Source organism: Bombina bombina, chromosome 3 (genome assembly GCF_027579735.1).
Source record: "Bombina bombina isolate aBomBom1 chromosome 3, aBomBom1.pri, whole genome shotgun sequence".
Lineage (NCBI taxonomy): Eukaryota > Metazoa > Chordata > Amphibia > Anura > Bombinatoridae > Bombina > Bombina bombina.
Window position 1 is genome coordinate 1239549591 of NC_069501.1, and position 14993 is coordinate 1239564583.

Below are 14993 nucleotides of genomic sequence, written 5' to 3' on the forward strand. Positions count from 1 at the left end.
GTGTGAGAGATACAATGTGTATATGTGACAGTATACAGTGAGTGTGAGAGATACAATGTGTATATGTGACAGTATACAGTGAGTGTGAGAGATACAATGTGTATATGTGACAGTATACAGTCAGTGTGAGAGATACAATGTGTATATGTGACAGTATACAGTGAGTGTGAGAGATACAATGTGTATATGTGACAGTATACAGTGAGTGTGAGAGATACAATGTGTATATGTGACAGTATACAGTCAGTGTGAGAGATACAATGTGTATATGTGACAGTATACAGTGAGTGTGAGAGATACAATGTGTATATGTGACAGTATACAGTGAGTGAGAGAGATACAATGTGTATATGTGACAATATACAGTGAGTGAGAGAGATACAATGTGTATATGTGACAGTATACAGTGAGTGAGAGAGATACAATGTGTATATGTGACAATATACAGTGAGTGTGAGAGATACAATGTGTATATGTGACAGTATACAGTGAGTGTGAGAGATACAATGTGTATATGTGACAATATACAGTGAGTGTGAGAGATACAATGTGTATATGTGACAGTATACAGTGAGTGTGAGAGATACAATGTGTATATGTGACAATATACAGTGTGTTTGAGAGATACAATGTGTATATGTGACAATATACAGTGAGTGTGAGAGATACAATGTGTATATGTGACAGTATACAGTGAGTGTGAGAGATACAATGTGTATATGTGACAGTATACAGTGAGTGTGAGAGATACAATGTGTATATGTGACAGTATACAGTGAGTGAGAGAGATACAATGTGTATATGTGACAATATACAGTGAGTGTGAGAGATACAATGTGTATATGTGACAGTATACAGTGAGTGTGAGAGATACAATGTGTATATGTGACAATATACAGTGAGTGTGAGAGATACAATGTGTATATGTGACAGTATACAGTGAGTGTGAGAGATACAATGTGTATATGTGACAATATACAGTGAGTGTGAGAGATACAATGTGTATATGTGACAGTATACAGTGTGTGTGAGAGATACAATGTGTATATGTGACAATATACAGTGAGTGTGAGAGATACAATGTGTATATGTGACAGTATACAGTGAGTGTGAGAGATACAATGTGTATATGTGACAATAAACAGTGAGTGTGAGAGATACAATGTGTATATGTGACAATATACAGTGAGTGTGAGAGATACAATGTGTATATGTGACAGTATACAGTGAGTGTGAGAGATACAATGTGTATATGTGACAATATACAGTGAGTGTGAGAGATACAATGTGTATATGTGACAGTATACAGTGAGTGTGAGAGATACAATGTGTATATGTGACAATATACAGTGTGTTTGAGAGATACAATGTGTATATGTGACAATATACAGTGAGTGTGAGAGATACAATGTGTATATGTGACAGTATACAGTGAGTGTGAGAGATACAATGTGTATATGTGACAGTATACAGTGAGTGTGAGAGATACAATGTGTATATGTGACAGTATACAGTGAGTGAGAGAGATACAATGTGTATATGTGACAATATACAGTGAGTGTGAGAGATACAATGTGTATATGTGACAGTATACAGTGAGTGTGAGAGATACAATGTGTATATGTGACAATATACAGTGAGTGTGAGAGATACAATGTGTATATGTGACAGTATACAGTGAGTGTGAGAGATACAATGTGTATATGTGACAATATACAGTGAGTGTGAGAGATACAATGTGTATATGTGACAGTATACAGTGTGTGTGAGAGATACAATGTGTATATGTGACAATATACAGTGAGTGTGAGAGATACAATGTGTATATGTGACAGTATACAGTGAGTGTGAGAGATACAATGTGTATATGTGACAATAAACAGTGAGTGTGAGAGATACAATGTGTATATGTGACAATATACAGTGAGTGTGAGAGATACAATGTGTATATGTGACAATATACAGTGAGTGTGAGAGATACAATGTGTATATGTGATAAGATACAGTGTGTATGAGAGATACAATGTGTATATGTGATAAGATACAGTGTGTGTGAGAGATACAATGTGTATATGTGACAATATACAGTGTGTGTGAGAGATACAATGTGTATATGTGATAAGATACAGTGAGTGTGAGAGATACAATGTGTATATGTTATAAGATACAGTGTGTGTGAGAGATACAATGTGTATATGTGACAATATACAGTGAGTGTGAGTGATACATTGTGTATATGTGACAATATACAGTGTGTGTGAGAGATACAATGAGTATATGTGATAAGATACAGTGTGTCTGTGTGAGATACAATGTGTATATGTTATAAGATACAGTGTGTGTGAGAGATACAATGTGTATATGTGACAATATACAGTGAGTGTGAGAGATACAATGAGTATATGTGACAATATACAGTGTGTATGAGAGATACAATGTGTATATGTGGCAATATACAGTGTGTATGAGAGCTACAATGTGTATATGTGACAATATACACTGTGTCTGTGGGAGATACAATGTGTATATGTGATAATATACAGTGTGTGGGAGAGATACAATGTGTATATGTGATAAGATAGAGTGTCTGTGGGAGATACAATGTGTATATGTGACAATATACAGTGAGTGTGAGAGATGCAATGTGTATATGTGACAGTATACAGTGAGTGTGAGAGATACAATGTGTATATGTGATAAGATACAGTGTGTGTGAGAGATACAATGTGTATATGTGATAAGATACAGTGTGTGTGAGAGATACAATGTGTATATGTGACAATATACAGTGAGTGTGAGAGATACAATGTGTATATGTGACAATATACAGTGAGTGTGAGAGATACAATGAGTATATGTGACAATATACAGTGTGTGTGAGAGATACAATGTGATTGTGTATATGTGACAATATACAGTGAGTATGAGAGATACAATGTGTATATGTGATAAGATACAGTGTGTGTGAGAGATACAATGTGTATATGTGACAATATACAGTGAGTATGAGAGATACAATGTGTATATGTGGCAATATACAGTGTGTATGAGAGATACAATGTGTATATGTGATAAGATACAGTGTCTGTGAGAGATACAATGTGTATATGTGACAATATACACTGTGTCTGTGGGAGATACAATGTGTATATGTGGCAATATACAGTGTGTATGAGAGATACAATGTGTATATGTGACAATATACATAGTGTCTGTGGGAGATACAATGTGTATATGTGATAAGATACGGTGTGTGTGAGATACAATGTGTATATGTGATAAGATACAGTGTGTGTGAGAGATACAATGTGTATATGTGATAAGATACAGTGTGTGTGAGAGATACAATGTGTATATGTGATAAGATACAGTGTCTGTGAGAGATACAATGTGTATATGTGATAAGATACAGTGTGTGTGAGAGATACAATGTGTATATGTGACAATATACACTGTGTCTGTGAGAGATACAATGTGTATATGTGATAAGATACAGTGTGTGTGAGAGATTCAATGTGTATATGTGATAAGATACAGTGTCTGTGAGAGATACAATGTGTATATGTGATAATATACAGTGTGTGTGAGAGATACAATGTGTATATGTGGCAATATACAGTGTGTATGAGAGATACAATGTGTATATGTGACAATATACATAGTGTCTGTGGGAGATACAATGTGTATATGTGATAAGATACGGTGTGTGTGAGATACAATGTGTATATGTGATAAGATACAGTGTGTGTGAGAGATACAATGTGTATATGTGATAAGATACAGTGTGTGTGAGAGATACAATGTGTATATGTGATAAGATACAGTGTCTGTGAGAGATACAATGTGTATATGTGATAAGATACAGTGTGTGTGAGAGATACAATGTGTATATGTGACAATATACACTGTGTCTGTGAGAGATACAATGTGTATATGTGATAAGATACAGTGTGTGTGAGAGATTCAATGTGTATATGTGATAAGATACAGTGTCTGTGAGAGATACAATGTGTATATGTGATAATATACAGTGTGTGTGAGAGATACAATGTGTATATGTGACAATATACACTGTGTCTGCGTGAGATACAATGTGTATATGTGATAAGATACAATGTGTCTGTGAGAGATACAATGTGTATATGTGATAAGATACAGTGTGTGTGAGAGATACAATGTGTATATGTGACAATATACACTGTGTCTGTGTGAGATACAATGTGTATATGTGATAAGATACAGTGTGTCTGTGAGAGATACAATGTGTATATGTGATAAGATACAGTGTGTCTGTGGGAGATACAATGTGTATATGTGATAAGATACAGTGTGTGTGAGAGATACAATGTGTATATGTGACAATATACAGTGTGTCTGTGTGAGATACAATGTGTATATGTGATAAGATACCGTGTGTGTGAGAGATACAGTATGTATATGTGATAAGATACAGTGTGTGTAAGAGATACAATGTGTATATGTGACAATATACAGTGTGTGTGAGAGATACAATGTGTATATGTGATAAGATACAGTGTGTGTGAGAGATACAATGTGTATATGTGATAAGTTACAGTGTGTGTGAGAGATACAATGTGTATATGTGATAAGATACAGTGTGTGTAAGAGATACAATGTGTATATGTGATAAGATACAGTGTCTGTGAGAGATACAATGTGTATATGTGATAAGTTACAGTGTGTGTGAGATACAATGTGTATATGTGATAAGATACAGTGTGTGTGACAGATACAATGTGTATATGTGATAAGATACAGTGTGTGTGAGAGATACAATGTGTATATGTGATAAGATACAGTGTGTGTGAGAGATACAATGTGTATATGTGACAATATACAGTGAGTATGAGAGATACAATGTGTATATGTGATAAGATACAGTGTGTCTGTGTGAGATACAATGTGTATATGTGATAAGATACAGTGTGTCTGTGTGAGATACAATGTGTATATGTGATAAGATACAGTGTGTATGAGAGATACAATGTGTATATGTGATAAGATACAGTGTCTGTGTGAGATACAATGTGTATATGTGATAAGATACAGGGTGTGTGAGAGATACAATGTGTATATGTGACAGTATACAGTGAGTGTGAGAGATACAATGTGTATATGTGACAGTATACAGTGAGTGTGAGAGATACAATGTGTATATGTGATAAGATAGAGTGAGTGTGAGAGATACAGTGTGTATATGTGATAAGATACCGTGTGTGTGTGAGAGATACAATGTGTATATGTGATAAGATACCGTGTGTGTGTGAGAGATACAATGTGTATATGTGATAAGATACAGTGTGTGTGAGAGATACAATGTGTATATGTGATAAGATACAGTGTGTGTGAGAGATACAATGTGTATATGTGACAAAATACACTGTGTCTGTGTGAGATACAATGTGTATATGTGATAAGATACAGTTTGTCTGTGAGAGATACAATGTGTATATTTGATAAGATACAGTGTGTCTGTGTGAGATACAATGTGTATATGTGATAAGATACAGTGTGTGTGAGAGATACAATGTGTATATGTGATAAGATACAGTGTGTCTGTGAGAGATACAATGTGTATATGTGATAAGATACAGTGTGTGTGTGAGAGATACAATGTGTATATGTTACAAAATACACTGTGTCTGTGTGAGATACAATGTGTATATGTGATAAGATACAGTGTGTGTGAGAGATACAATGTGTATATGTGATAAGATACAGTGTGTCTGTGAGAGATACAATGTGTATATGTGATAAGATACAGTGTGTGTGAGAGATACAATGTGTATATGTGACAATATACAGTGAGTATGAGAGATACAATGTGTATATGTGATAAGATACAGTGTGTCTGTGTGAGATACAATGTGTATATGTGACAAAATACACTGTGTCTGTGTGAAATACAATGTGTATATTTGATAAGATACAGTGTGTCTGTGAGAGATACAATGTGTATATTTGATAAGATACAGTGTGTGTGAGAGATACAATGTGTATATGTGACAATATACAGTGAGTATGAGAGATACAATTTGTATATGTGATAAGATACAGTGTGTCTGTGTGAGATACAATGTGTATATGTGATAAGATACAGTGTGTCTGTGTGAGATACATTGTGTATATGTGACAATATACAGTGTGTGTGAGAGATACAATGTGTATATGTGATAAGATACAGTGTGCGTGAGAGATACAATGTGTATATGTAATAAGATACAGTGAGTGTGAGAGATACAATGTGTATATGTGATAAGATACAGTGAGTGTGAGAGATACAATGTGTATATGTGACAATATACAGTGTGTATGAGAGATACAATGTGTATATGTGATAAGATACAGTGTGTCTGTGTGAGATACAATGTGTATATGTGACAATATACAGTGTGTATGAGAGATACAATGTGTATATGTGATAAGATACAGTGTGTGTGAGAGATACAATGTGTATATGTGACAATATACAGTGAGTGTGAGAGATACAATGTATATATGTGATAAGATACAGTGTGTGTGGGAGATACAATGTGTATATGTGATAAGATACAGTGTGTGTGGGAGATACAATGTGTATATGTGATAAGATACAGTGTGTGTGAGAGATACAATGTGTATATGTGATAAGATACAGTGTGTCTGTGTGAGATACAATGTGTATATGTGACAATATACAGTGTGTATGAGAGATACAATGTGTATATGTGATAAGATACAGTGTGTGTGAGAGATACAATGTGTATATGTGATAAGATACAGTGTGTGTGGGAGATACAATGTGTATATGTGATAAGATACAGTGTGTGTGGGAGATACAATGTGTATATGTGATAAGATACAGTGTGTCTGTGTGAGATACAATGTGTATATGTGACAATATACAGTGTGTATGAGAGATACAATGTGTATATGTGATAAGATACAGTGTGTGTGAGAGATACAATGTGTATATGTGATAAGATACAGTGTGTGTGGGAGATACAATGTGTATATGTGATAAGATACAGTGTGTGTGGGAGATACAATGTGTATATGTGATAAGATACAGTGTGTGTGAGAGATACAATGTGTATATGTGATAAGATTCAGTGTGTGTGAGAGATACAATGTGTATATGTGATAAGATACAGTGTGTGTGAGAGATACAATGTATATATGTGATAAGATACAGTGTGTGTGAGAGATACAATGTGTATATGTGATAAGATACAGTGTGTGTGGGAGATACAATGTGTATATGTGACAATATACACTGTGTCTGTGAGAGATACAATGTGTATATGTGATAAGATACAGTGTGTGTGAGAGATACAATGTGTATATGTGATAAGATTCAGTGTGTGTGAGAGATACAATGTGTATATGTGACAGTATACAGTGTGTGTGAGAGATACAATGTGTATATGTGATAAGATACAGTGTGTGTGATAGATACAATGTGTATATGTGACAATATACAGTGAGTGTGAGAGATACAATGTGTATATGTGATAAGATACAGTGTCTGTGAGAGATACAATGTGTATATGTGATAAGATTCAGTGTCTGTGAGAGATACAATGTGTATATGTGATAAGATACAGTGTGTGTGAGAGATACAATGTGTATATGTGATAAGATACAGTGAGTGTGAGAGATACAATGTGTATATGTGATAAGATACAGTGAGTGTGAGAGATACAATGTGTATATGTGATAATATACAGTGTGTGAGAGAGATACAATGTGTATATGTGATAAGATACAGTGTGTGTGGGAGATACAATGTGTATATGTGACAGTATACAGTGTGTTTGAGAGATACAATGTGTATATGTGACAATATACAGTGAGTGTGAGAGATACAATGTGTATGTGATAAGATACAGTGAGTGTGAGAGATACAATGTGTATATGTGACAATATACAGTGTGTGTGAGAGATACAATGTGTATATGTGACAGTATACAGTGAGTGTGAGAGATACAATGTGTATATGTGACAGTATACAGTGAGTGTGAGAGATACAATGTGTATATGTGATAAGATACAGTGAGTGTGAGAGATACAGTGTGTATATGTGATAAGATACAGTGTGTGTGAGAGATACAATGTGTATATGTGATAAGATACAGTGTGTGTGAGAGATACAATGTGTATATGTGACAATATACAGTGTGTGTGAGAGATACAATGTGTATATGTGACAGTATACAGTGAGTGTGAGAGATACAATGTGTATATGTGACAATATACAGTGAGTGTGAGAGATACCATGTGTATATGTGATAATATACAGTGAGTGTGAGAGATACAATGTGTATATGTGATAAGATACAGTGAGTGTGAGAGATACAATGTGTATATGTGACAATATACAGTGAGTGTGAAAGATACAATGTGTATATGTGACAGTATATACTCAATATACAGTGAGTGTGAGAGATACATTGTGTATATGTGATAAGATACAGTGTGTGTGAGAGATACAATGTGTATATGTGATAAGATACAGTGTGTGTGGGAGATACAATGTGTATATGTGATAAGATACAGTGTGTTTGAGAGATACAATGTGTATATGTGATAAGATACAGTGTGTGTGAGAGATACAATGTGTATATGTGATAAGATACCGTGTGTGTGTGAGAGATACAGTATGTATATGTGATAAGATACAGTGTCTGTGAGAGATACAATGTGTATATGTGACAAGATACAGTGTGTGTGAGAGATACAATGTGTATATGTGACAATATACAGTGTGTGTGAGAGATACAATGTATATATGTGACAATATACAGTGTGTGTGAGAGATACAATGTGTATATGTTACAATATACAGTGTGTGTGAGAGATACAATGTGTATATGTGACAAGATACAGTGTGTGTGAGAGATACAATGTGTATATGTGACAATATACAGTGTGTCTGAGAGATACAATGTGTATATGTGACAATATACAGTGAGTGTGAGAGATACATTGTGTATATGTGACAATATACAGTGAGTGTGAGAGATACAATGTGTATATGTGACAATATACAGTGAGTGTGAGAGATACAATGTGTATATGTGATAAGATACAGAGTGTGTGTGAGATACAATGTGTATATGTTACAAGATACAGGCTAGATTACAAGTGGAGCACTAAATATCGCTTGCGCGTGAGATACAAAGTGTATATGTTACAAGATACAGGCTACATTGCAATTGGAGCGCTAAATATAGCTTGTAAGCAAGTGATATTAGCGCTCCACTGAGTATTACCAACACGTGCTAATGTGCGCTGGTATTACAAGTTAAACACCATGCGAATGGAAGCTCGTGTTCTCATTGCTAGGAAGCATTGTGCTCACGAAAGTGCGCTTCCATAGGCTGCAATGGGAGCCTCGTTTTGGTGCCATCAGACACGGCATCAAAACCTAAGCGTAGCAAAGTGGGTAAGTAGCGCAGCGATGACAGCAAATATAATTATATATGTACATGAATGTATATATATATATATATATATATATATATATATATATTTATGTGTTAATCTGTATAAATTGTACCATTTTTATTTTTTTATTAAATATTCTAGACTGTATTTTGGGGGCATTGGGGCCCATTTATAAAATTAACCAGAGATCTGATCTCTGGTTAATTTTATAAGCGTTAATTTCTACAGCGTGCCCTCTTTCCCACAGCCCCTATAACAAACTTTTACTTCTCCTTTTAAAAAAATGAGAGGTTCTCAATGGCGAAAGGTGTTTTGAAACTGTTTTCTCTTAAATCTGCACTAAGCAGACCTCTGTTTGATTAATATAATAGGTCATTCCATTTATATATATATATATATATATATATATATATATATATATATATAATTCATTGCTAGTGTCTGTCTCCCATTTAAGAATAATAGAGGCTTTAGTGATACATGAAGCAGTTTGTAGGGCTATATATAAATATGAAATTGTTTTTGTTTTTTTGTCTAGTATCTGCACTACATAGTATTTAAAAAAAAAAAGTGCTAGGGTTGGGAGGAAATTACTAGTGAACTGAAAATGTATTAATGGCAGTCATCAGCTGTAGATATAAATACCACCTAATGGTCTCAGGTGTTAGAGCTTGTTGGATCTGAGTGAAGGTTAAAAGGCCATGATACCCAAATGTTGAAACACTTGAAAGTGATGCAGCATAGCTGTAAAAAGCTGACTAGAAAATATCACCTGAACATCTCTATGTAAAGAAAGAAAAAATATTTTACTTGTTTATTTGGGCAGCAGCTGAGTACAGGTGGCCCTCGGTTTACAATGGTTCAATTTGCACCGTTTCAGAATAACAACCTTATTTTTCAGTCATGTGACTGCTATTGAAAAGCATTGAGAAGCAGTGCATTGATTAAAATAGTCAGTAGGTGGAGCTGTCCGCTTATGTTGCAGCAAAGATATGCAAACCAAGCAAGCTGAAATTAATCAGTTTAACCAGACCTGAGCTATCGAGCAGCTTGCAAAGGAACAAGATCTTCCTGTCTATAAATCAGTCCAGATTGGAATGCATAGAAAGAACTGTTTGCAGAAAAATGCAAATAAAGTCTGTGTTGTGTGATTATTTTATTAGGTTTATAATTTCAAAGCTTTAAAAATAATATATTAGGTGTTACTTATGCCAATCTTGAGAGGGGGCTGGAACCTAACTCCCTTACTTCTCATTGACTTACATTATAAACTGGGTTTCAATTTACAACGGTTTCGATTTACAACCATTCCTTCTGGAACCTAACCCCGGTGTAAACTGAGGGCTACCTGTATAACTTTTTACACAGCACTTACTCTGGTGAGCTGTGGAAATTGTGAGGTAAAATATCTTCCTTTTTTACATAGAGATGCTCAGGTGATATTTTCCTGTCAGCTTTTTACAGTTATACTGCATTAGTTTCAAGTGATTTAGCATATGAGTATTATGTCCCTTTAAGAGTTTGTTTTTTGAAAGAATATCTGCTACTTGATAGAGACCCTTATTTTCCCATGTATCTAGTTGCTTTCTGTAGTCTAGCGGAGAAGGTATTTCAAGGGCATTTTAGGAGAGTAATCTGGAAACAGTGATGTGTTCTTTGACATGGATAACCAGTGACATATTGAGAAGTTAATTGTCGGAGAGCAACCCTGAGATTGATGGCGATATGAAAGTTTATCCCAAATGAAGTCTTCAGTTAAACTACAACCCCCCAGATCTGATTCAAGCCTGGTCCACAAATGCCCCCATTTCTAATACCTAGCAAAGCAGTCTGCACTAATCTAGAGGCAGGGCCGGCTCTAGCCATTGCTGGGCCCAAGGCAGGATAACAAAATGGGGTCCCCTTTCTCCACGCCTCCAACCACGCCCAATCTCCGCCACAAACACGCACAATCTCCGCCCCCAACCCCACCCAATCTCCGCCCCCTCCATTTTTACAATTAAAAAAAAAAATGAGAGAAAAATCATTTAAGGTAAGCTACAACATTTTATATAAAAAAAACACAAATCCACTAATGTGGAGCACTATAACATTGTATATATTGCAATATACCATTTGTACTATTGGAACTACTGTTTATGTATATAATGAAGAATTATGCTGACAATAAGGGACAGTTAAGTAGAACTGGGCCTTATTTTTATGTATTTTCTTATGATAACAAGAACATTACAGAGATACCAGGGCCACCCTAGCAAGCGCGGGCCTCTACCCAGAACAAAAAATACTTTAAAGAAATAGGGCAATGCTCTGTACCACACAAACATACAGTACATTCACATACTTAGACACAGGTGCACTGATATATACACAGGTGTACACACACAGCCCACACACACACACACACACAGCCCCCACACACACACAGCCCACACACACACACAGCCCACACACACACACACACACAGCCCACACACACACACACACAGCCCACACACACACTCAGCCCACACACACACATAGCCCACATACACAGCCCACACACACACACACAGCCCACACACACACACACACACACACACACAGCCCACACACACACACAGCCCACACACACACACAGCCCACACACACACATAGCCCACATACACAGCCCACACACACACACACAGCCCACACACATAGCCCACACACACACACAGCCCCCACACACACATAGCCCACATACACAGCCCACACACACACACAGCCCACACACAGCCCCCACACACACATAGCCCACATACACAGCCCACACACACACACAGCCCACACACACACATAGCCCACATACACAGCCCACACACACACACATAGCCCACATACACAGCCCACACACACACACACAGCCCACACACATAGCCCACACACACACACAGCCCCCACACACACATAGCCCACATACACAGCCCACACACACACACAGCCCCCACACACACATAGCCCACATACACAGCCCACACACACACAGCCCACACACACACACAGCCCACACACACACATAGCCCACATACACAGCCCACACACACACACACAGCCCACACACATAGCCCACACACACACACAGCCCCCACACACACATAGCCCACATACACAGCCCACACACACACACACAGCCCACACACACACAGCCCCCACACACACATAGCCCACATACACAGCCCACACACACACACACAGCCCACACACACACACAGCCCACACACACACACACACACATAGCCCACACACACACACACAGCCCACACACATACACAGCCCACACACACACATAGCCCACATACACAGCCCACACACACACACACACAGTCCACACACACACACAGCCCACACACACACACAGCCCACACACACACATAGCCCACACACACACATAGCCCACACACACACACACACACAGCCCACACACACACATAGCCCACACACACACATAGCCCACACACACACAGCCCACACACACACATAGCCCACACACACACACAGCCCACACACACACACAGCCCACATACATAGCCCACACACACACACACACACAGCCCACACACACACACAGCCCACATACACAGCCCACACACACACACACACACACACACACACACAGCCCACACACACATATAGCCCACACACACACATAGCCCACACACACACACAGCCCACATACACACACAGCCCACACACACATATAGCCCACACACACACATAGCCCACATACACAGCCCACACACACACACAGCCCACACACACACATAGCCCACATACACAGCCCACACACACACACAGCCCACATACACACACAGCCCACACACACACATAGCCCCCACACACACACACAGCCCACACACACACACAGCCCACACACACACATAGCCCACACACACACACACAGCCCCCCCACACACACACAGCCCACACACACACATAGCCCACACACACACACAGCCCACACACACACATAGCCCACACACACACACAGCCCACACACACACATAGCCCACATACACAGCCCACACACACACACAGCCCACACACACACATAGCCCGCATACACAGCCCACACACACACACACACACACACACACACACAGCCCACACACACACATAGCCCACACACACACACAGCCCCCACACACACACACACAAAGCCCCCGCACACACACAGCCCACACACACACATAGCCCACACACACACAGCCCCCACACACACACACACAAAGCCCCCGCACACACACAGCCCACACACACACACACACAGCCCACACACACACATAGCCCACACACACACACATCCCCCACACACACACACACAAAGCCCTCACACACACACAGCCCACACACACACAGCCCCCCACACACAGACACACAGCGAACACACACACGCAGCCCACACATACACACAGACAGCCCCCCCCCACACACACAGGCCACACACACACAAAGCCCCCACACACACAGCCCACACACACACACACCCCCACACACACAGCCCCCACACACACCCCCCACACACCCACACAGCCCACACACATACACACACACACAGCCCACACACACACCCACCCACCCACAGAGCCGCCACACACACAGCCCTCACACATACACCCCACATACACAGCCCCCCACACAAACACAGCCCCCCCCCACACACACCCACAGAGCCGCCACACACACACAGCCCACACACATACACCCCACATACACAGCCCCCCCCCACACACAGCCCACACACACACACCCACAGAGCCACCACACACACACACAGCCCACACACATACACCCCACATACACAGCCCCCCCCACACACAGCCCCCACACACACACAGCCCACACACACACATAGCCCACATACACAGCCCACACACACACACACACACACATAGCCCACACACAGCCCCCACACACACACACAAAGCCCTCACACACACACAGCCCACACACACACAGCCCCCCACACACAGACACACAGCGAACACACACACGCAGCCCACACACACACAGAGACAGCCCCCCCACACACACACAGGCCACACACACACAAAGCCCCCACGCACACAGCCCACACACACACAGCCCACACACACACACCCACAGAGCCGCCACACACACAGCCCTCACACATACACCCCACATACACAGTCCCCACACAAACACAGCCCCCCCCCACACACACACCCACAGAGCCGCCACACACACACAGCCCACACACATACACCCCACATACACAGCCCCCCCGCACACACACACAGCCCACACACACATACACCCCACATACACAGCCCCCCCCACACAGCCCACACACACACACCCACAGAGCCACCACACACACACACAGCCCACACACATACACCCCACATACACAGCCCCCCCACACACACACAGCGCCACCACACACACACACAGCCCACACACATACACCCCACATACACAGCCCCCTACACACACACACACAGCCCCCCCCCCCCACACACACACAGCCCACACACACATTTTATTTTGCTTTTATGATATGA

General features: G+C 39.9%; 1 protein-coding gene across 1 annotated transcript in view; it reads right to left on the reverse strand.

Annotated features, from left to right (window-relative positions):
- RNF169 (ring finger protein 169) overlaps window positions 1-14993 on the reverse strand; it is a 72338-nt gene that overhangs the window by 24537 nt on the left and 32808 nt on the right. The window lies entirely within an intron of this gene.